Source organism: Oryx dammah, unplaced genomic scaffold (assembly GCF_014754425.2).
Source record: "Oryx dammah isolate SB20612 unplaced genomic scaffold, SCBI_Odam_1.1 HiC_scaffold_19, whole genome shotgun sequence".
NCBI classification, from domain to species: domain Eukaryota; kingdom Metazoa; phylum Chordata; class Mammalia; order Artiodactyla; family Bovidae; genus Oryx; species Oryx dammah.
The window spans coordinates 45,910,965-45,936,521 of NW_024070203.1; the positions used below are offsets into that span (position 1 = coordinate 45,910,965).

Genomic DNA, 25,557 nt, shown 5'->3' on the forward strand with positions numbered 1-25,557 from the left:
CAGCTGACTCTTTGAAAAGACCCTAATGCTGGGAAAGATTGAAGACAGGAGGAGAAGGGGACAACAGAGGATAAGATGGTTGGATGGCATCACTGACACAATGGACATGGGTTGGGTGAACTCCGGGAGTTGGTGATGGACAGGGAGGCCTGGTGTGCTGCCGTTCATGGGGTCACAAAGAGTTGGACACAACTGAGTGACTGAACTGAACTGAACACGTGCATAAGCTACTTGGGGAGATGAAAAATACAAACGCAGGAAAACACACTAAGTGTACTGAAGGGCTATTCACAGAGAAAAGAGATCTTAGATTTGGTACTTAAGTGGTGGAGACTACATTATTTTATTTAATTCTGGTACTGTTCCCTGTTTTACAGAGGAAAAAAACAGATTCAAAGTTGTTAACTTACTTGTCCAAAGTCTCAGAGTTTGTAAGTTATGCCACTAGGCATCAAACCAAGTTCTGATTAATAAACCCTATTCGATGATGGCACAAGAAAACAGTCTAGTTAAAACATTAGAAAAAAATGAACATATCATCCTTGACGTTCCTTGGAGTGTGACGTCCATTGCTGGGGACCTTTGGGAGGGGAGAGGCAGACAGCTGACACCAGTATTGCCAGGTAAGATCGCCATTCCCACACGTACGTAACTGCTGACCTTCCAGTGTGAACACAGGAACCAAAAGCCATGACCTTACAATGCTCTGATACAAACATAGCAGATTTTTCATTCTCTCCTTGAAGCATTACCAAGGAAGCATGTGCTTTCCCTTCCCTGAATTTCCTTTTGAGTTTTCACGTCACTAGTTGTTTATCTGTGCGTCATTTCCCGTCCACAGCCTGGTCCCACAACCTCCAGGTTCCGACTGTGACCAACAGGGAATACAGTGCATTACTTATCTGAAGCACAAAATTATACTGAACTCGGGTGGCTTAGACGTTGAGGACAGTATCAGGCACCCAGAAGCTCAATTGTGCCCCTACTCATCTCCATACCAGTGAAGATCTCCATACCATATCGCGTCTGGCAATAATTGGATTGACTTCTCTTCCTTTGGAACATTTGGCTCATAGTAACCCTTGTACAAGAAACAACTTCCCACTTATATCTGTTCCTTTGTCTTTCCCCCTTCTTAATCCTAGGTGCCCTAGTAACACGTATAAGTAAGTACCTTAGAAAATTATGCTCCAGAATCTAATTTCAACTGTCGTGAGGTTCCCTGGCAGTTGAAATAATCTGGAGGTGACAGGAGATCAGACCAGGGAGGCCAGAAGCGGCCTCGGGAAACGAGCCATTATAGAAATTCTACGTCAGTCCCAACAGAGGTAGCTGTATATAACTCAACAGTGGTTATCTCTGCTCAACATGTATCTTGGACTTATTATCTAAATGAAAGCTTAAATTCACAAACCACCGAGTAGAAAAGTCAGGGGAATTAAACTAGCCTTCTAATTTTAATGTGAAGAACATAAAAACACACGAAGTCCCACAGATCTTCTCGGTCAAGTCACACGGTAGCAGACTCCAGTGTACTCTGTTCTGAATCCAGTCATCCAGGCCAACAGCCCTTCCTAAGGACCCTCCGTGGGTGGCACTAGGAAGCTGTCATCTGCTGCTCATACTGATGACACCACAGCGATGCCAGGAGACATGGCTCCCCTGGCACTTACCTAGGCACTTGGTTTACACTCAGGCTGCCCTGCGGACTATCAGAGCAACTCGCGAGCAAAGTCCTGTGCTGACATGGATAGTGGTGATGGGCTGAGGCCAACAGAGTCTCAGAGTCTGTGGGATGTGGGCAGAGGGAGAAGTTGAAAGGACACAGAGGAAGAAACCAGAGGATGAAAATGGGACAAGGAGCAGTGGATGAGCCAGCGAGGAAGCAGAGGAAGGATGGGCATTGGCCGTGACGAGGCTGATGAGCTGGTGAAGCAGACGTAGCTGAAGCAGACGTAGCTGATGCAGACAGGGCACACCTTGGTCACCACAGTCAACACACACGCAATGGTCCTCCACCTCCTCTCCCAGGAAATCACAGCACGTGCTCTCCTAGGCTAGACTCCAATTGTTAGGCTATCAAGCAGACATGGAAGTTTTCAACGGGGGCGAATTTGTGGCTCACAAGCTGTAACTCTATCTCTTCTCAACCAAGGCAGACACCCTATGGACAACGCCAGAACTACATCCCCTCACTGGGCTCCAAAGTCAGAGAAAACCTGGCTTGGCTCTTGCTTTCAACATTTACTGGCTCTGCAACCTTGGGAAAGGTACTTAACCTTTCTGAGCTTCAGTTTCAATGTCTGTAAAATTCCAAAATAATACTCACTTCATCAGTTTGTATGAAAATTAAATGACATCAAGGATAAAAGTATGCAGTCTGATACACAAGCTCCACTCAGGCATGAGTGGCCAACAGTTCAAGGTTAGTGGGGAAAAAAAAATCAAAGTGATTGTCTCTCAGTTGTGTCTGACTCCTTGCAACTTCATGGACTGTAGCCCGTCTGGCACCTCTGCCCATGAGATTCTCCAGGCAAGAATATTGGAGTGGGTGGCCATTTCCTTCTCCAGGCCATCTTCCTGACCCAGGGACTGAACTTGGGTATCCTGCATTGCAGGCAGATTCTTCACCGTCTGAGTCGCCAGGGGAGCCCAGTTCAAGGTTCCTCAATCAATAATTCATATATTAAGTAAAGTGTCTCTAAAAAGAAATCTACTCAAAATAAGACTATATACTGATCAAAGAGCTAAATGTTGTGATCAGAGGCCTGCAGGAACCTAATTGGGTATTTCCCCTAGCAGCAATGGCTTGGTATTTGCTAATTCAGTGTCTGCCCTGACTTCATAGAACGTTAATGCCTGCAAAAAACAAGGATCAAATATATTGAAGTATTAAAGACAGCACACGGGAGCAGGCGAGAACTTTGGGGCAGGCAGCTAGAACGGTAGGGCCAGGTAGGTCATGAAAGGGCCTTTAATGTCCTACCAAGGGATGTGGACTTCGTATCACTTCTGATCCGGTTATTGATAAGAAAACTATGGGCTTGGGAAAGGTCTCAGCTCCCTGCTTCTTGGTGTAGCTCTAAGGTCTGGCACAGACGTCTCAGCCACGAGGGAGACTGCTACCCAATGCCTTGCGTGCTGCTGTCTTCTTGGTTCGGGGCAGCGCCAACAACAGAAAATACTGGGAGCTGCTGACCACCTAGTAGCCACTGTGAAAGTCAAAGCAACAGGGGAAGTAAAATTTATTAATGTATTTTAACACATTATATTCAATATGTAATCAATATCCTAAACATGTAATCTTTTCAACATGGAATTAGTATTTTAAAAATTATTAAGGAGCCATTTTATGTTTTTTTTAAAAATTATTATTTATTTATTTGGCTGCTGGGTCTTAGATGCAGCATGTGAACTCTTAGCTGTAGCATGCGGGATCTAGTTCCCGAACCAAGGCCCCCTGCAACGGGAGCATGGAGTCTTAGCCACTCGATCAGGGAAGCCAAACATTTTTTGTGGGAGGTGGAGGGGTGTTACTCTGTCTTCAAAGTGTGAGTGTATTTTGCACTCAATTAAAATAAGCCACATTTCAAATGGTCAAAAGCTTCTTGTGGCTAGTGGCTCTTAACGCTGGGCAGTGAAGGCGCAGCGTACCCTATACATGTCGCAGTGCCTGGTGATCAATCTTCCCCTCTCTTTAAGAATCAGGCCAACCTTTACTTTCTCTGCTAAGTGTCCCCTGAGTCCTCTCCCCACCTGAGGGACAGCCAGTTACTCTTCTCCTGTAACAGTGAATCCCCTGGCAAAATTTTATAACCAACAGTTGTTGAATCAACAGGAGGATTTAAGTACAAGAATGAAATTGGCCATTTTTACACTTCAGAAATGGAGACAAAATAGAAATGACAACACTATATCCTTATTTAACTTACTCACTCTTTAGCAAAAACCCAGTTTCAAAAATTTTGAGAGGTAAAACTTCCCACCACAAACACTGAGGAGAAAGAGTGACACAGGAACCAGCAGGCTTGTTCACTACTAAAGCCTGAAGAAGTAAAAGGGATCCCTGTCTGGAACACTATGCAGACATGAACTCTCTAGGGAATTTGCCTGGCTGTGAAGCAACTGACAACAAGCCTTAGGTCACTGGCTTATATTGCAGGGGTGTTCCCAATGTCTGAACACAAGAATCTTAATCTGGATTCTTTGCGGTTTTTATACCTGAATGCTCCGTCATAGCAACGCTGTGAGTAACAGATCTTGAAAACAGCAAGGTCTCCGTTTGCCAAGAAAAAGAAGCAGCTAAGGAAGAAAATATGTACCACACGTTTTTCAGATCCTACAGCTTCAGAGCTTCCCCCAACCCCATGAGACTGATGCTAATTCGGAGTCCACTTCTTATGCCAATCTCTGCTACCCTCTAATAACACTCTCCCCCACCTCTCACCTTCCTCTAAGGCAGATTTCTGAATCAGCTGTGAGTTATTTTTCATGAGCATGTTTCTTTTCAGTGCAGACCGAACCCCATTTAAACGAAGCTTTAAGAGGGACCCTGGAAAATTTGCTAACAAAGTTTTTTCACTTCATGAATTTTATATCCCTTTGGCTCCCAAAGAATTAAACTGCATCTCAAATATAGCCTAGTGCCTTAATCCTGCCTAAATAGTCCCAAACTTTGACTTTCTCAAAAAACAAAAATACTCCTAAGAACATGTTTCACTGAGTTTTACAACACTGAGTACTAAGATCACCTTTAATTCCGTCCTTTCTTACCCTATCTTTCCTATAAATTAAAAATCTCTCCAAGAAGCAAACCCCCTCAGCCTGACAAGATCGGACCTGATTATAATATTTGTGGTTAATTATTGTGCTTGAAATTCTGAGGTGCAGCAGGATCTGCAAGCAAGTCATCTGGCTTGTTTAGACGCTACCCTGAAGTCAAAACGTGTGTCTTTTAACTCTCAGAGGAAGACGGGGTCTCTTCTTCACTCCCCAACCTCCAAAAGTTAAGATATTTTTAGATAACACAGTAGATTAGTCCTTTCATGAATGTACCTTAAAAATGTAAATGACTGACACTTGATGCCCCAGGAGAAAAACAACATGATCTGAAACCAAAACTATTCTAGTTTCAAGAGAACGTAAATAAAATGACTCTTTTGGGGTGATGATACAAAGGAAATATAAATGGGCACAGATGGAGGCCAGTTAAAACTATCATTCAAAGCTGCTCTGGGAAAAGTCATTGACTTTTACTCTCTGATTGGCCAAACAAGTTTTACAAAAACTCCTCTTAATGATTTATAATTCCTGTAAGGTGTAAGATAATTACACAGTGACAGCTGTAAGTTATCTTTTCAGTACAGATCAAACCCCATTTAAATGAAGCTTTAAGTATTTAATTTGCCTTTGTTTCCCATAGTGTTTCACAGAATGCCTTGTAATAATAATAAGTGCTCAATAAAAACACCTTGAACTATTCCAAAATCCTTGGCTCACTTCAAAGACTTTAGATAAGAGAGCAAAATAAAATTAAAAGCAAAAACAAAGAAAGCCCAAATCATCTGGCTATAAAAAGTTCATCATTCAAAAATTTTAAATATATGATACTAGAGACTCTGGGGCTAAAACCGTTATGTAATTGTCTTATATCCTACTTATAAGAATGTTCGGAGAGTCCTACAATTAAAAAATAAACAAATCCAGAATGATTAAAACCATAGGTAATTAATTGTTTATTTTAACCAAGTTGTCTTTTTATGTAGGCAGACTAAACTAAGGTGCCAATATTTTTTAAAAGAAAATCCCAAATTAGTAAGATTAATAGTCTATTAAACTACACTGTGCTGAAATATAGTTTGTAGATATTATAAGGAAGAGAATCTTCTATACTTAATATCATTAAAATTTATGTTTGAGCTGCCCTCTCCATGATTTCTTGAAGATAATAAAAGGATGAATTCTTTGCAAACTGTCCATGCAGTACATAATGGCCAACTAGAGTTCTTATTTCCATCAACGTCAATTTCAAAAGGGAGAAGTATACAATGTAATAATATATGTGGTTTGAAACATACCCACACCCAAAGATGTGTATATCTGGTCTAGAAATTAAATAGAAAACATATTAGGGAATTCATACTGTAAGAGTTAACCCTTTTCAGATAAAGCTTATGATTATCTTTCACCAATTTCAGATTTTTAAGTACTACACTTCCAAGGTTAAGAGAAAGGGTACAGACTGCTAAGAGAATTAATAGCATTAGCATGAGCAAAAGTGGGCAAGCTTGGTCCAAAGATTAACTGAATGCTTTCAGCTTTCTGCATATAGTAGCAGAAGGATGTAATAAATCAGAGAAAGTTAGGTATTGTATACAAAACAAATCATTCATTCGAGGCCTCTACCCTCCCCCTCCAAATTATTACCTAACCAAAATTTAGATGTTTTCAAATTCACTGCAAAGCTCTTTTTTTAGGATAAAAAAATTACAAAAGGATATTGGGGAAAAAAATGAACTGAGATACAAACAGCAAGCTTATATCTATTCCTTAATGAGTAAAATTTACCTTTGATTCTTCTTTGAAAATTTAAACAATGCTTACCAGTTCATTTCCTGAAACAAGCAAGAGACTGTATCTGGCCACTGTAAAGAAACTGCGAGAAACCTTTAATTGCTAAATAAACACAAAAGAAACCACAAAAGAGTCAATCTGCATCGCGTTTGTATCTATTTGATCCTGAGAAGGCTGTCACTGCCTGGTTGTCATGCTCAGTTCTCCCTCGACAACACACACATCCAGTCCACAGGCACACAGAATTCCAAGAACACTGCCAAATGTTCAGTCAGAGCACTTGTGAAACACACCTTGTAACTGTCCACAGCCTCGGTCGTTCAAACCAGAGCTCGGCAGCTTGTCCTGATTTTCACCAGTGAGGTAAATCAAAACACCATGCATCACTCTTCCAAACGAAAAAAAGTAAAACAACCTCACAATTAGCAATTAATTTACTGCCTCAGAGACAAATCTTTTCTGTTAACCCAAACCAACATTATGCCTTGATGTAAACCTGAGCACATGCTGAGCACCCTGCCGCTTACCTTCTCCATCACTTGCTTCTAACGATAGCTGACAAACTAGCCTCACAAATCCTTTTTTAGCTGCTGATCAGACAGATCCCCCTTTGACAATCCAGCATGGTGGAACACTCGAAAATTCTTCCTGCTTCTATTCTATTGCTTGCTCGAAAAACCAGTTTCCTTTTCATTGAGATAATAGCCTTTTCTGTGGTCACATGACTCTGAAGCTACATTAGCAGAGCTTTATGATAATAGACTGAATAAGCCTCTATCCCCTCCTGTTATTAAGGGGATGTGTCTCTCTCACACACACGTGCAAAATGCACACATGCACTCACATACACGTGTCTCAAATTATTTATTCTTCTTGGAATGATCATAATACATTTAAAAGATCTACCGTAACATGAAAATACTAAAAATTTCTAGGTCTGCTGCTAAAAATAACTGCTTGATGCAAACACTCTGATGCATGGTCTTTGGTGCAGCAGGGAGCAGCACGCTGGCCACGAACGCTCCAGTGGGACAGAGGAGACCTGTCTGCTCCTGTTCTCTAGAACTTCTGACCCAGTAATATAAAGTTGACACATCTGGCCTCAAGAACACTGGGGGAGACATGATACCTGCCCAAACACTGGCATTTAACTAGTTTCATGTATTAGCAAAACACATGTAAGCACACGTTTTCAACATCAAAATGTATCCTATCGGAAATGCACCCTACGTAATCTTCAGGTTATTCCACGGAGAAAAATATCACCATGGCCAAAACAATCTTTAAAACATTAAAAAAAAAAAAATCAAAAGGTCTTCTGAATCTGGCCAGTTTGTTTGATTTCTGATAAACGATCAACTTTTGAAACACACGTGTGGAAGCACTACGTCAGTGCCTGACACACGGTAGTTGCTCCACACTTTTTTTTTTTTTAGTGTCCTTGGTAACAGGTTGAAGTGCTAGGCAAAGAGACAGTGGTGGATGACATTATCTGCTCTCTTTGTTTGCATTAAAAAAAAAAAAACTCTTAAATCTATCAGACAAGCAATTTGGGAAAGGAGTTTAAGTGTAAGAATATGCTGAGAAGTGGAAAGCCGAGAGGAAGATGAGCCAAGGAGTGGCCCCAGAAGAAAGTCACGCCACTGGGAGGGCGCTGCTGCTTCTAGACTGAAATAAGACAGACAGTCCCACTAAAGCAACGGAGGAAGCTCCATTTGACATATTTGGGCTTTATTTCTTGCCTTGGTTTTCTCATCTCAAAACCGGAAAACACAGCAGGTATTTTCCTTTTTTAACTTTTCACTGTGCTAAAATACACACAGCATTAAAAGCTACCACTTTTGAATGCACAGCTTGGTAGAGCTAAGCCTGTGCACACGGTTGTGCAATAGTGCTCCCGACCTTTTTCATCTTGCAAAACTGAAACTGCACCCATTAAACAACAACTCCCATTTCCCCTTCCCTCCAGGCTCTGGCACACCATCTACTTTCTGTTTCTGTGAAATTTAACTACTTTAGACCCCTTGTTTAAGTGGAATCAGAAGTATTTGGGTGTGTGTGTGTGTGTGTAGATATGTTAAAAAAGAATTGTTTCAGTATCTGGAGATCAAGACAGTTTTCACCTCACCAAATCATTTTATACAAACTGCATTATCCCTAAGAAAACCAAGCCAAAATTATACTCTTTAATATAGGAAAAAACAAAAGTTGTTATAGATACAACTAGATAGCAGGAACTATTACCACATAAAAGTCATCCATACAAAAATCTCTAATTTCTAAGAACCTCAAAATTTTGATAATTCTAATTCTGAAACTTTTTAGTTTTAATTTAATTAACCACTCAACACATAAATAACTTGAGCAGGCTGGAGTGGGTGTTGACTAATTCTCTTCCAGTCACTGGAAGGGACCGGGGTCACTCTCCTGGAACACAGTCCTAACATCTCACCAAGCCTCTGGTGACTACACAGTGGTAAGTGAGCACAGCTTCCATGAGGACTCCAGCAGAGAAATTTGAAACATCAAGAAAATATATTTAAAACACTCAAACGCTCACACCTGGTGATACTTCATCAAAAAAGCCAAAGCACAAAGAACTTTTACAAGTTATAATGATTTTAACAGCCACCTAAATATTTTCATTGTGCACTTAAAATCTAAAATCAATAATCATCCAGGGCATCATAGGAAATTAATGTTATTATAGGAAACTAACCATAGCAGATATGAGAGAATACTTCTTCTTTTAAAGGAACAGCATAAAAACTATAGGGGGTAATTTTGTGAAATCCATCCACCTATTTGTCCTTTTTCTGTTCACAACATCATCAAAGCTTTGGTTATCCTGAGCTAAGGTGAGGTCACAAGCACTCTTTACCACCGTGTGGTCCTTTATCAGCTACAATGGAGTTCACAAATTATTTCTCAGCCGGTCATGGGCAGCCTGAAAATCTGCTGAGAATTCACTGACCAAAACCATCACAGGAAGAAAATGTCTCTTGCCAAAACTTCCAAGTAAAATGTCTTACTCCAGATTCTGCGCTTACGCTTCAAGACATACCACAGTTAGCAAAGCTGTCCCTCTCTCATGTCTTCTGCTGGCAAGCACAAGTGGGTGAAGCTGTCTAGCCCCCTCCTGAGGGCAGGCTGGTGGCTGTAGCAGACTCCAGTTTATCAATTTTAACCCTTTTTCTTCACGAGGGCATAAGTGTTGACAAGGGAATTAGGCTGGATGGTTTGTAAAGCTGTTTCTAGCTTTAAGGTTTCCTGATGGTGGTATTTATATAATTGTGATTAATTTCTTAAACCGAAAGTCTGATGAGAAGTCAAACAAGAATTCAATAGAGTAATAAGGTGAAATTTACACTTGGTGCAATAAACAGATGTTAAGAATAAAGTTAAGCACTCTTCCCAACGAAAGCCTGGGTTGGGAAGAACCCCTGGAGGAGGAAATGGCAACCCACTCCAGTATTCCTCCCTGGAGAATCCGATGGACAAAGGAGGCTGGTGGGCTACAGTCTGTGGGGTCGCAAAGAGTCGGACATGCCTGAGCGACTGACACACACACACCAGTGAAAGCACTTATCTAGATACATAGCATGGTCATCACCCAGCAGAGCTCTCCTGAGCCCACCCCCTCACCCCAACAACTGTGACTCTTCTGCTACCACAGATTGGTTTAGCTTTTTCTAGAACTTCAAACAAAGGGAATCAGACAATAAGTACTTTTCATGATTCCTTAGCATCACGTTTTGTGTTATTGCAGGGCTTCCCTGGTGGCTCAGAGGTTAAAGCGTATGCCTGCAATGTGGGAGACCAGGGTTCAATCCCTGGGTCGGGAAGATCCCCTGGAGAAGGAAATGGCAACCCACTCCAGCACTCGTGCCTGGAGAATCCCATGGACAGAGGAGCCTGGTAGGCTACAGTCCACGGGGTCGCAAAGAGTCGGACATGACTGAGTGACTTCACTTTTGTGTCATTGCATATAATAATCATTTGCTCTTTTTCAGTGCTCAGGGTAATTCCACTGTGTGACTATACGGCAGTTCATCTACTTTCCTTTGATGCGCATTTGGACTGTTTCAAGTGGGGAGCTTGCGGTAAACAGAATTCTAAAAATGGTTCTGCAAGACTGCTCCACATCCTAAGGTACACATCCGTCATAATCCCCAGCATTGTCAATATGGTAGATTTCCATGCTAATCATTGGGTTATGTCACATGGCACTGCTGACTTTAAGGTAGGGAGATTATTGAGGTGGTGGTGGTGGTGTTTAGTCGCTAAGTCCTGTCCAACTCTTTTCAATCCCATGGGCTGTAGCCCACCAGGCTCCTCTGTCCATGGGATTTCCCAGGCAAGAATATTGGAGTGGGTTGCCATTTCCTTCTCCAGGGGATCTTCCTGACCCAGGGATCGAACCCAGGTCTTCTGCAGTGGCAGGCAGATTCTTTACTACTGAGCCACCAGGGAAGTCCAGGGAAGATTACTGAGGCCTAATCATAACGCATTTTCTCCATGAAGCGGGAGCAGAAGTTAGAAGTCTCAAGTCCGAGAAAGACTCTATAAACCTTAGATGACATTAAGATGGAAGAAATCCAATGTCAAGAAAGATGGATGACCTCTAGGCACAGAGAGTGGCATTCAGCTAACACCTAGCAAGGACACAGGATCTCAGTCCCATTGATCCAAGACCCTGAATTCTGCTAACAAGAATGAGCTGAAAGTGGATTTTCCTCCGAGAGCTTTCAGATGAGAACTCACTCTTGCTGACACCTTTGTTTTAGCCTGGTGATGCTCTGAGCAGAGAATCACATCGACGCCGTGCTCAATTTCAGATCTATAGCATGGTAAGCTAATAATTGGGAGTTATTTGTGGTCATCTGTCACTCAGAAAAAGAAATCTACTGAGGGAAGGGGTGACTATATACAAGTTGCTCCCAGTACCATGTGCAAGTCTTTTCATAGACATGAGTTTTCATTTCGGGTGGGTAAACACCTATGATGGAATTGGGGGCTCGTGGATAAGTGTAAGAAACTGTCAATGTGTTTTCTAAGCTAGCTTTACACTTCCACGAGCCATGCATAAGAGATCTGGGTGTCCCACAGCCATACCAACATTTGACACTGTCAGCCTTTTAAATCTTAGCTGAAATTCTACATGTGTTAGCAGCCTTCCCTACACATGGGCGTGCTCCTTGTTCATTTCCTTCTCTGTAGAGGCTTTATAACATTTACAGCTAATGACACCAGACAAAGCCCTGTTTTGTGTACTCTGTCAGTGTCTCTTAGGGATTAGCTTTCTCTGCACTGGAGCATAAACACTGAAGGGTAGAGATCATGCCCTTATTTCTTTAAATCCTCACCATCATCTATCCTAGCACTGCCTCTATAGATTAAATGGTCAAATTCAAGTACTGACATTTCTTTTTCCTTAAAAAGGTAATTATATAGCAATATGAAAAAATGCTTTTGAATAGGCCACTTTATAGGGAGGAGAGAGTATGGCCTTAGAACTACATTTTAGTTGGACTCCATTGCTAGACACACAACCTTGAGCAAGTTACTTCATGACTCTCTGAGTCTCAGGTTTCCTATCTGTAAACGGGGAAAGTTGGGGGGCCTACACTGTGTTGTTCTTGTCAAGAGTCTATAAATTATATGGAAAGCAACTAGCCCAGAGTCAGACATGACTGAACAACTGAACTCAACTAGCCCAGAGCCTGGCACCGGAAGACATCAATTGATGGCAGCTATTATTAGCCCTTAGTTTGATATGATGTTCAGCAAAAAGAGAAACAATCTTTCTTTTATAACTTTATACTAAGAAGAGAAGAGAATACATAAAATGTAAGAGTTGGATTAGGTGGATGATAGTATAGGGGATTTTAATTTCAATTTTTAAACCCTTAGTGGTGGCTCAGAGGTTAAAGTGTCTGCCTGCAATGCAGGAGACCTGGGTTCGATCCCTGGGTCGGGAAGATCCCTTGGAGAAGGAAATGGCAACCCACTCCAATATTCTTGCCTGGAGAATCCCATGGACGGAGGAGCCTGGTGGGCTACAGTCCACGGGGTCACAAAGAGTCGGACACTACTGAGCGACTTCACTTTCACTTTCAAAGTTTCCATAATTTTAAAACACAGTAAATTGTTGATAACTTCTAAAACTGGGTGAAGGATACATGGGGGTGGGGGTTATAAATACTATTTTAAATTTCCATTATACAAACCTCAAAAACTAGAATTCACTATACCAAAAGAAAAAAGGGTAAATATTTAATTGACAAAGATTTCCTGATGCACCAAGACATTTTATTAACTCAAATGATTAAAAATGAGATAAACCCTGAAGGTGTCACAGTTAACAAGCTGCAGGGTGAATAAACTTTAGGTCATTTATGATATTAATTTGTTAGCCCACTAGCACTGTAATTCTATATTAAACCAAAATATCAGGCTTTGAAAACCTGATAAAATGTCATGGAATAGTTAATCTCTTTGTTAAATACATTTTTAATGCAATAAGGCATCAGTTGCATACCTAGTATAAGTCAATAAAGTGAAAAGTAATAACACCCGTTTGAACTAGCTGTTTTTATGAGGCACCTGTGTGCATAGAATTATGTCACTTGGCTCCCTGGGCCTTCTTCCTCAAGAGGGGAGGCAGGGATAGCAAGAAGGCCTCTCTGAGAATATGCTGCCTATGGCTGTCAGCCCGCTAACATTAACTAGAGATTTCACTCTTCTGATATGCAGGGTAGTATGTCTTCGAGAAGGCCCAACTGTGCTAAGCTAGCTAGCAGTGAATGCTATTTTGCTGGGTTATTTCCAATAAAAGGCTTATGCAAACAGCAGTGCATAAATGTCTATGATACGACTGCAGGAAATTATACCCACACAAAAGACAGCTGAGGAGAAGGACTAGAGAGTACAATCACTTCTAAATACGACTCTGCCAAGTTGCCACTTCATGGAATGAAATAATATACAAATAGCACACTGCATTTCCAGCTCAGCATCTGTGCTTCATCCAAGGACTTTAGAGGCTTTGACTACTGAAGCTGATTCTTCCCAGTTAGTTCACATGTAAACCATTCCAAAGAGTCGCCCTTAAGAGGTGCATTTATTCTCTGAAGTCACTGAGTACCCCTGGGTTAGAAATGAAATTCCTGGGTGATCTGCTAACCAGAATGAATGAGAAACCCAGCCGTCTATCAGGATTTATAACTTTTATTCCTCAGGATTCTAAAAATGCCGAAGGCTCAGGGAGCAGATTAAAGACCACAAGAATTTGACTCACTGATTAATCCAGCCCTCTGAGATTGGCATTATTCCCTAGAAGGCTCTGATGGGATAAACGACCATTTAGAATGATAAAATTGTGGGGCTTAAAAAACCAAAACAAAACAAGAAACGCGAGGGCCATCTCATGTTGGGACTCTAGAATTCTTCCACCTCAAATTCCCAACCTTGGATAACTTCTCAGTCTCCGGTTAGATCTTTTCAATTCATAACCTTAGAGCCATTTACATTGTAAGGAGAAAATTTCCCCAGCTGTTCTTAAGAGCTCAAAAGGGCAAGACTAGACCATACTGTTTCTTTAAAAGGTTAGATGGGAATGAGATTCCAGGGACAAAACGGAAGAACTACATCCTTTGACGGTGATGGCTAATGGCCTTAAACACACCTTCTTGTCATCTTCAAACCCTGGTAGATTAGCCAGACTTGCTCTTCTCACTCTACTGTTCTCTGCCTCCTCTACGTATTAACTTCTCCCAAATAGAGTCAAAAGAGAGTGACAGCCACATACACAACGAGGACTAGAAGAGCCTGGCTTGCTTTTCTCACTAGATCATAAAGGAACGCTATGCAGGTAACTGATAATAAGAATTTTTGTTTTTTCTTGCCAGTCTGCTTTAACTAAGATCTGACTGAAAGTTTTCACTAGTTCACAAATTTGGCCATATAAATACAGAAGAGAAAAAAAAAGTCTCTCTTGGTGGAGGTGCTATATTCTGAGGCAAATAGTGAATTATTCATCTATTCTACATTTCCACGGGCATGAGAGGGACTTGTCACAAGTGGGGAGCATGTGCGGAAGACCACGCCTCACACAGCACAGCACAGTGCTCTATCTCCGCACCACAGCCACTTCTGGTTCAGCTTCAAGGGTCCCCTGTTAAATGCTTTTTAAACGAGGTGGATGATTTCTTCCTTCTCCCCCTCACCCCTGCTTTTTCTTTTCCTGCTTTTGCCTTAGTCACGCCTTCCTTTCATAATTCTAAGATTACTTGCCCTGGTGAGCAAGAGTGTATGTCATAGTAGCCAATCTAGGAGAAGAGGGGAAATATCATTAGAGGCAAAAAAAAAAGTCATCTTTCCTTAAAGCCTCACAGGCTGTAGCAATAATTTATAACAAAAGAAAAACATGTTTGACACCTGCCCTGATGTCTTTCACTTCTTTCTCGCTCTCATTTCTCTTGTAGTTGTGGATTGATTCGTTTCATTCAACAAGTACTTATTCAGAACAGTGTCAGGTAAGGCACCAAGTCAGGCAGTAGGGACACAAAAATCGACAGGACAAAAAAATCCCTGTCCTCTAGAGGCCCGTCGTCAACGAGGGCAAAGAGAGAAGTAAGCAAAATGTATATGATCAGAAATGCCTTCTCAAGATGGGCTGTTAAAAGACAAAGAGAGTCAATGCCCAACTCTGAATGGGGAGGGCCAGGGAAAGCTTTAGAGAGCAGGACAAGCAGGACTGTCTAGTGTGTGAGGAAGGGGAGAAAAAGGTAAAACAGCAGGGGAGCGTGACAGCACATTTCTTACCGGAGATCCAATGAAATCCACATGATCACAGCCGAAAGGATTAATGCCTAAAAGAAGGTGGTGGGAAAAGAGGCTGCAGAGGTGGGCATGGATCAGGCTAGGATAAGCCCTGTCTGCAGAGCTGAGGAGGCTGAAATCCATCCTGTGGGGAATGAGGAACCCATGAAAGGTTCTGAGCAGTTGAAGAGATGATCGTTTTTCTAAAAGAGAAAGATTTCCATAGGGAGGAACTTCAAGAAATGATACTACGTGGGGAAGAATAGTCAGAATATTGTAGCAATAAATCAGTGAGGAATGATGAGACTATACCTAAAGATACCTACACTTATGTCTAATAACACAGCCTACAAATAAACTCTCATACATGGTAGAATGGTTTCTGACACAGGTGCCAAGAGTCAATGGGGCCTTCATATTTCAACAAATGGTTCTGGGAAAACTGGATATCCACATACAAAAAATTATGATGGTGGACTCTACTTTGAAAAGTGAAAGTCACTCAGCTGTGTCTGACTCTTTGCGACCCCATGGACTACATAGTCCATGGAAATCTCTAGGTCAGAATACTGGAGTGGGCTGCCTTTCCCTTCTCCAGGGGATCCTCCCAACCCAGGGATTGAACCGAGGTCTCCTGCATTGCAGGCGGATTCTTTACCAACTGAGCTATCAGGGAAGCCATGTTTACCTTACATATACAAAAATTAACTCAAAGTAGATCAAAGACCTAAACATAACAGCTAAAACTATAAAATTCTTACAAGAAAACAGAGAGGGGAAAGTTTCATGATGCTGGATTCAAGAAAACAGAGGGGGGAAAGTTTCATGATGCTGGATTTGGTAATGATTTCTTAGATATGACATCAAAAGCATACAAAACCAGAGGAAAAAATAGGTAAGTTGGCCTTTATTAAAATAAAAAGCTTTTGAGCATCAAAGAATACTATCAATAGAATGAAAAGGCAACCTATGGAATAGGGGAAAACATTTGCAAATCATATTTATTTGATAAAGGATTGATATCCAGTATAAAGAGCTCCTATAATACAACCAAAAACCCAAACAATTTGATATAAAAAAACAGTAAAAAAGAAATTGAAAAGACACTTCTCCAAAGATATACAAATAGCCAAAAAGCACGTGAAAAGATGCTCCAACACCACTGGTCATTATGGAAATACAAACTAAAACTACAAGGAGATACCACTTTCAGTTCAGTTCAGTTCAGTTCAGTCACTCAGCCGTGTCCGACTCTTTGCAACCCCATGAATCGCAGCACACCAGGCCTCCCTGTCCATCACCAACTCCCGGAGTTCACTCAGATTCACGTCCATCGAGTCAGTGATGCCAGACAGCCATCTCATCCTCTGTCGTCCCCTTTCCCTCCTGCCCCCAATTCCTCCCAGGATCAAAGTCTTTTTCAATGAGTCAACTCTTCGCATGAGGTGACCAAAGTACTGGAGTTTCAGCTTTAGCACCATTTCTTCCAAAGAAATCCCACGGCTGATCTCCTTCAGAATGGACTGGTTGGATCTCCTTGCAGTCCAAGGGACTCTCAAGAGTCTTCTCCAACACCACAGTTCAAAAGCATCAATTCTTACACTCATTTAAATGGTCATTATCAAAAAAAACTATGAAATACATATTTGCAAGGGGAAATAATGGAGAAAATGGAACCCATGTGCATTGCTGGTGGCAGGTAAACTGGAAAACGGTATGTGAGTTCTCCAAAAAAACTAAGCACAGAATTACCATGTAACTCAGCAATTCCACTTCTGGGTAAGAACCCGAACGAATTGAAAGCAGAGACTTGAACAAAGATTTGTACTTCTATGTTCTTAACAACATTATTCACAATAGCCAAAAGGTGGAAATAACCCAAATGTTTACTGACAGATGAATGGATAAATAAAATGTGGGGTGTGTATGTATATACATACATACAAACAATGGAGTATTTTTCAGCTATAAAAAGGAAGTTTTGACCTATGCTACAAGATGGATGAGTCCTGAAGACATCCTAAGTGCAATAAGTAAGTCACAAAAAAGATTAGAACCTCTTATATGAACTTTCTAAACCAGTCGAATTTATAGAGGCAGAAAGTATAAGGGTAGTTGCCAGGAAATGGGGACGGGGTGGGGTAAGGAATGGGGAGTTAGTGTTCAGTAGGTATAGACTTTCAACTGTGGAAGATGAAAAAGTTCTGAAGATGGATATTGGTGATGGCTGTATGATAATGTGCATGTACTTAACGTCACAGACATGGACACTTAAACATGGGTACAACGGTAACTTTAGTATGGATATTTGACCAGAATTTTCCTAAAATTCTAATATAGTCATATTTTAGTTAGGCAAGGTCAAAAAATGTCCTCCTATTCAGAGTTTTGCTTATATCTCCTACATTGTTATTACTGCCTCAATGAAAGCGTGTTCTTTGTCAGCTGCCAAATCATTGTCACCTTTAGGCCTGGTGAAGCCACCTGCTGTGTGCCCAAGGCTTCAAGTGATTTGTGTTAGTTTATTATATTAAGTAAAATTACCCCCAAACTTAGGAGTACTTTCTGCCAAACCTACAAAACAGAAGATAAAACCACATGTCAACTAAGCAAGAGAAGCTCAACGAGAAGGTCAGAGAACAATTTATTCATCATCTCAGAAGCAAGAGAACACAGAACAGGTTGGGTGTCTAAGATCTTCCTTAAGCAGGCCATGAACAGCAGACACAGGTAACTCTCGATCATCCAAGCTAACAGAGGATTCCTAATTTATTTCTATTTTCCTGTGGAATAGGGTAATTGATACGTGCTCACTGAAAGGCAAAAACACTGGGACATGAAATGAGACGGAGTCTCTCAAGGCTGGACCTTGGTACGGAATCTGTGAGGCTTAGCAAATGTACATGTGTGCTCTAGTCGCCCTTCTCCCCTGGCTCGGCAGACAATGCTAGTGAATCATTTCTGAGCCTGAGTGCACGCCTCTCCTTCTTCTGACCCAGCACCCCCAGGCAGTCGCTATTATCGATAGGAATCGGCACCAGAGAAGAAGCCGAGCTTGCCATCCCAGTACCAGGGTACTCGTGCTTAATGATCCCCAAGTGTGCAGGCATTGGGCCAGCCAGGTGTTTTTGTATGTGGCGTCCCACTGGTTCCTCCAAATACCATATGAGAGTGGCTTCATCTTCCCCTTTGAGAGATGAAAAAACTGAGGCTTGGCGAGGTTAAATAACTTATTCAGGGTTACACAATTGAAACATTGCAAAACACCAGTTATTAATATTTAGTAGGTACAAATTATATGCCAGCCACTCTGACATGTATTATCTCTTTAATCCTTTCTATAGCCCTGTAACATAGGTATTAATTTATCCCTATTTTACAACTAAGGAAAATGAGGCTTAGAGAGAGGTTTGGTAACTTAGTATCAGTCAGATTAGTAAGAACAAAATTTTAACCTCAGACCAGATGAATCCCACATCCCCTGTTTTTTCTCTCTGATGCTTTTGGAAATAAAACTTTATGCTTAAGTTACACTATTCCAAGGCATTATTAGGGGTACAGAGACAACCACTCAATAAGTTTACAGTATAAAGAAGGAGAAAGCTACTATGCAAACCACTGTAACTGCTATTCATCTATTCCTCAACTAATCACTGAGGTCCTTACCATCTGCAGGCACTGTGGATATAGTGGCGAAAGTGATAAAAATCCTTGTCCTCCTGACCCTAACAATCTAGAAAGGGCCAATAAACACGATAAATGAGTAAAAAGACGCCACATGTGACCTAGTGCTAAGTGCTAAGGAGGAAAAAGAATGGAGAGGGGTGAGAAAAGCAGGGAAATTGAGGGCATTTCAGCTAGGGCAGCAAGGACCCTCCTGCTACATCTTTAGACACATAGCATGCGCCATCGCTGGGACAGCCACCACCAGCCCCTCACCTTTCCAAATAGCCATAGCGTCTCTGGCCCTCCTGAGAGCCGTGGATACATGTTTGCCAAAAAGTTTGTTTGGGTTTTTCTGTAAGATATTCAGGAAAACCGAAATGAACTTTTTGGCCAACCCCAATACTGTCTCACCATTTTTCTTCAAGCCTGGTACCATTCAGCTTCTGTCAGAAACTGGATTTTGTACTTTTTCCAAAACTTGGCTTTACTGACACTGCACGAACATGCTTCAGACCTCACCTCCCTGATCTGTGCTGAGTCTACGTCTCTCTGCCACCAAGCCAAACAAGCAAGCAAACAAAAATACCCAAAAAACCCTATGGCTGTTTTGGATTGAATAACAATCCTGGTTTCGCTTCTGGCTATAAAGGCACTCCACTGATAATGCAGTTCCTGTGATCACATCAGTAAAACTGGGACACAACTTCCAGCCTCAGGACCTCACTCAGCTCCAGTGCCCAGCTATCAGCCCACCATCGACCTCTCTCCCAGATGCGAGGACCCTGCACCTCTCTGAGCAAACTCCTCTTCCCCTGTCAGCTGCTTTTCAGTTCCTGTCACCCAGTAAGTTTCCTGTAACTACCCCTTCTCTGTCTTCAAGCCCAATCAGTTTCCAACATCTACGTTTACAGTTTCTCTTGATCACATCTCCCTTCCAACTCCTCCCCAAGAGTCAGAACTTTCTCGTCTCTAAAGCAGGCTTCCCCCGGAATATCTCCAGGTACTCTCCCTTTCTCCACTTACCCTAGGATCAGTATCAAATTCTGGTGCTACGGTCCCTTCATGGTGAACTTGAAGGCAGAAAGCACCGTATACTAAGATCCTCAATTCATTGAGGACTGGTGCGGTGATGATAACCTTCTATCACAGTTCCTAACATGCAGTAGGAACTCAAAAATAAAAATGTCAGTTTTCTTTCCTTTTCTCTTATTTCTTATTCTCTGTGAAATAAAATAAGGATCTGGCATTCGGAGGCTTGTGGAATCTACCTGGTTTTCTAGGTTTTCTGAGCAAATATTCCTCCAGCTCTGTGTTCTCAGTTCTGGTCAAGCTGGAGTACCCAGTGCTCTTAGACCTGACAATCATTCGTGCGTCTTGTCCCTTTCTGTTGAGAGTGAAGTGTCCCTTGCCATTCTCTGCCTATGTAAATCTTACCGATCCTCCAAAGGTTATTATCAATGGCCACCTCCTCCTGAAGTCACCCCTAAGCCCTTCATACAAGAGACCCTTTGCTATCTCTGTCCCAAGAAATCACCAACTACTCTGACAGCACCTTTCCAGTCAATCAAGAAACATGTATTGATCTTTTGGTATGTGCCAGGCAATGTATCAGAAACTGAGGACACAGACGTAAAACACTACCATATTCTTTGTATATCCTGGTTATTAATGCTTATGTACTTAATTTACCCTAAGTATATTATAAACTTGAAAGAGGCCCAGCACTATGATTATAAGTTCTTTGATGTCAGAGTTTGTGTATTACTCATCTTTGTATTCTCTACAGCACTTATTATGATACCTTGGTACATAATATAAGCTTAAATTGTTAAATTTGATAGCAACCATAACAAATTTGCAGTACTTTAAAAAAAAAAAAAAAAACCATTTTATTCCAGAGACAAATAAGGTGTTTATAGCGAAAAATTAAGTATTATTAAAACACGAGAGAAATTATTATTATTCATAAAATTTTAGATGAAGAAATAAGTACTGCATAGCATTAGGTGCATAATAGTTTACTACGATTTAAATACAAAGCTAGGATTAGAATGCCGTCTCAGACTATACTCAAACTTCAAAGTCTACAGAATATGTCAAAGAAACAAATAAATAGGGATAAGATAAACTCAGTAGAACCCTCAATCCTGTACTTTTATTGCATGCTTCTGTATTTTGTGTTGAGTAGAGACCTGCCATGTAAAAGTCTTATGACTGGGATAAACTATGCCATATGTAAATGAGAAATTAAAATGCCAGAATAGAGAACAAATTCACCGCATTGTGTTCCTGATTCAGGTGTTAAACTCAAGACTTATTAGTCAGAGGGACGAGCCAAATATAACGTGTGAGGAAAATCTGGCAGAAGACATGTACTCTAAGTCGTCTCTTCATATTCAACACCTCTCCCAAGAAAGAATGAGAACCAAAGCCCTCTAATATCTAAATCAAAAGCAAATAGAAGCCAATGAATACACACTCAGAGAGCGGAAATAAATCTGAACATTTCAAAAATATTTCTTGGCCCTAATACTTCCAAGTAGGTAGAGTTTAATGAGGATTAAGGGCCTATTTACGCTTGGTGCTGAGGTAGATGCCCGTACCTAATCATTTGCTTTAAACAGAATAATGAGGGAAAAAATTAATAGTTTAAATGTTCAACTTGAGAGTTAACTATCACAAGCACCATTATATCACCAACTAAGAAAATGAATGAAAAGTACATTAACACCTGTCTCCCACTTTTAAGATACAAAAGGCTATCAATTTGTTTCCATAAAAACATAACCAATATCACTTACTTTGATAGAAAAACTTATTCCTTAGATGCTCCTGGCTAAAAAATGGTTAACAACTACAAACATTTACAAAGAGCCTAACAAAAGTGAAACAAATCACTGTAATTATTGAAACATGAACTGGTGAATAGACATTCTACTGGGAAAAGCCATACTATCTGAGTTCATGTGATAGATAATGATAAAAATAAAACAGTATGTTACATAAAAGGTGAACTTCAAAGCTAACCCCATTGCTTGCCGACATGACAATATGCTGTAACAGAAAAGATAAAGAAATGATAAAAATCACGGGAAATGATCTCATTTTAGAGTAAAAAGGTTAGGATATGGCAAATAGTGAATATGGTGATGAAACACTGCAGTCCAATTTGAGTCTAAATTTAGTAAAACATATAAAGTTAAATTAAAAAAAAATCCCGTACACATAGCAGATACTAAGAAGTAATTATAGCAAAAAGAAATTAGCCAGCATTTAAATATCAAAGCTTCAAATAAAGCGACTTTAAGAACAGCTAGACTTTATTAAGTGCTTAGTAAGTGCTAAGCCTGGTGCTAAGCCCTTTACACACATTATCTCATTTAATAACAACCCTAAGAATGAAACATTTATCTTTTCCCTATTTTAAACTTTAAGTGTCAGAGCCTGGATTCACACCCAGAATCTGACTTGGTCTTTACCTATGACAGTAATATATATTGTATTAACATATGGTTCTTTAACCATACGGTAATATATACTGTATTAATTTTCATATAAATTTAATGATCAAACACATACACAGGATAATTAACATGCCCAGTCCTCTTGTAATATGGGTGTACTCATATGCATTGCTCTACTCTGTGCATGTTAAAAGTACTTCTGTATGGAGAAGAGGAGGGAAGCAAAGTACTGACAATTGGGTCTTGACATGGAAAAAAGAAACCAGGGTCACTCTTTTTGCAGTTCCTTGAATCACAGCCCTGATAGGGGCATGGCTGGGATGTCGCGGAAGAGTGGTACATCCTGCCAGGCAAACCATGGTCTCTCCATGCACCGAACACGCAACTTTAATAGGCTTATACCAGCTTGGGAAGAGAGGAAGGACAGGAAGTCAGTGGATACAAGCACAATCTAGCTAAGACAGTGGGTAGCAAATGTGGTAAAAGGGAAAGCCTGAGAAGGCTCCCTAAATTTCTGCCTTGATCCAAAAGAAACTATTTCTTTTTTATCTTTAAGAAAACGAAGCAGTAAGCAAGCAGAGAATGCATTCCTATATATATGGTACCGTCATTTTTAGAAAAAAGCCATATTTATGCCTCTTATTTTTTAAATCACAAGGTAGGCCTACAGTTTCTGCCACTAATTTTAGCATTTTCCTTCGGTTCTTAAAAAAAAAAAAAAATCAAAGGTCAGTCAAATTCTTATTTGACTCAATTACACATGTGTCTACCAAGAATTAGCTAAAGGTTTGAAAAATTTTAATAGTTTATTAAAAATAATATAAAGCTACACCTACATATCTACCTAGAAGTCAAATTGAACAACCCTAACAACTGAATCAAAATTTATTTGTTGACATTTTTAAATGGAATAAGGCAAAGTATACATCCCTCTGGCTCAAGATAAAATATGTTCCTAAAATGTATGTAAAATACTTTTCACCTATCAAACATGACTTTCGTATTAAATCATATGATTTAATATGCTTCCATGAGAAAGAAAAACCACACTGATGGGGTGAGCTAAAAATCTGTAGAAATCTGACCATGCCTAAGTCTGTATTCCAACATGGCCTGAAAGCCATCAAGCTGAGTTCCATCGGTTTAAGTCGATTACTGGAAAAGTCAAAAGCAATCAACAATGATCAGAAGAACATAGCAGGAAAACAACAGGTGCTGACTCCTCTCCATTTTAACCAACAAACTCACATAGCAGAGCCACCCAGACATAAATCATACTTCTCTCTTCCCTCAACAGAGCCCATTAATTAGGATTAGGATTGCATAATCAAGATGTACAAATTATATTTTAAAATGCATCATAAGAAAATTTAAGAGAAGATTAAAAATATTTCATGGAGGTATCATTTATCAGAAGCTAATTCTTTATCTTTCAGATAATTTTAAGTATGAGTATAGCTGCAACACTTACTAAAGGGTTTTCTTAGGTTCAACTAAATATTCATACTCAGAATCATCAAAGCAACATCTGGTCCCAGTCTCCTGAGAAGGAGGTTACAGGACAGAACAGGGCTTGCCCAGCCAGGGAGCTTTAGACCAGGGGTTGGTTGGGGTTGGTTCAACTCACTTCTCCACGGGAGGGGTGTATGAGCTATTCTTTTAGATGCTTCCTGCTCCATAGAAACCAGTATCTCTTTTAACAAGTTCACAGGCAAAGCTTCCAAAGTTCCGGTGAGGGAGATACTCCCAGGGAAATATCAGAGCTAGGGCTCCCCCATCTGGTATTGATATTTCATTTTTCCTCCTATCCAAGATGCATTTAACTAATCAGGGTTCATTTTTAGTGAATATAATGTTACCTAGATTCATAGCTGATGTAGTCTTATCAGACTGCCAAAGGAGCAGATACAGCACTAACGAAAAGTTAAAAATGCCATCCTTGTTCTTCCTTGGTGGTCCAGTGGTTAAGAATCTGCCTGCCATGCAGGGGACAAAGGTTCGATCCCTGGTCCGGGAAGATCCCACATGCTGCGGAGCAACTAAGCCCGTGTGCCACAACTACTGAGCCCGTGTGCTCTAGAGCAAGAGAAGCTACTGGCCTGCACATCGCAACCAGAGAGGGGTTCCCACTCACAGCAACTAAAGAAAAGGCCGCGCAGCAGTGAAGACTCAGCAAAGCCAAAAATAAATAATAAAGTTGGATATTTTTTTAAAATGCCAACCTGAAGTATCTCAACTATATCAATAACTATTAATCAATATAAAAAACATAACCCAATAGAAAAATGGGCAAAATATATCACAGGCAGTTCAAAAGAACCAAAATGACCAATGTATAATCTCAATAGTAATCAGAGAATATATATTAAAAGTAAAATGGAATACCATTCCATACCCTTAACACTGTCAAAAATTTAATCTTAAGTCACATATCCTACAAACTATTACTACCCTCCTAGTAATACCCCAGAGAAATTCTCACATTTATACAAGTGGACATTCACAAAAATATTTGCTGCTGGAATACTTACAGTTGTAAAACACTGGAAACAACCTAACTGTTCATCAAGAGGAAAATGGACAGTTCGTGACATGTCAGATAATGGAATACAGTCCACTGAACTGACCAGCAAATACATGGACACGATCTCAAAGCAACATAATGTTATAGGGAAAAAGCAAGTTGCAAAACAAAATGGGCAGTCTGGTATGTTTAATCAAGTTAAAAAAATTTTATATTGGAGCGTCGGTGATTAACAATCAGGTACATAGCAAAGTGATTCAGTTACACATATACATGTATCTTTCTTTCCCCTCTGCCTTGGAGCTGGCAGGATCTTAGTTCCCCGAGCAACTGAATTTGGGCCTTCGGGAGTGAGAGCACAGAGTACTAACCACTGGAACACCAGGGAGGTCTTTCTCATCAAACTTAAAATATACAAAATGACATCAAATATTATAAACAATTAAATACACAAAGAGTAAAAGTAAAAACAAAAATAAAAAGCATAGGTACAATAAAGAACAAATT

At 40.5% G+C, this 25,557-nt stretch overlaps 1 protein-coding gene across 4 annotated transcripts in view; it reads right to left on the minus strand.

Annotated features, from left to right (window-relative positions):
* Nucleotides 1–25,557, minus strand: part of NCOA2 (nuclear receptor coactivator 2) — a 283,927-nt gene that overhangs the window by 123,598 nt on the left and 134,772 nt on the right. The window contains exon 1 of one of the 4 annotated variants that reach the window (XM_040261359.1): nucleotides 7,101–9,867. The exons of the other annotated variants lie outside the window; for them this stretch is intronic. The gene's annotated coding sequence lies outside the window, so the exon portion shown is untranslated. Of the gene's footprint in view, nucleotides 1–7,100; nucleotides 9,868–25,557 lie in introns of those variants that run through there. 4 annotated transcript variants of the gene reach the window in all.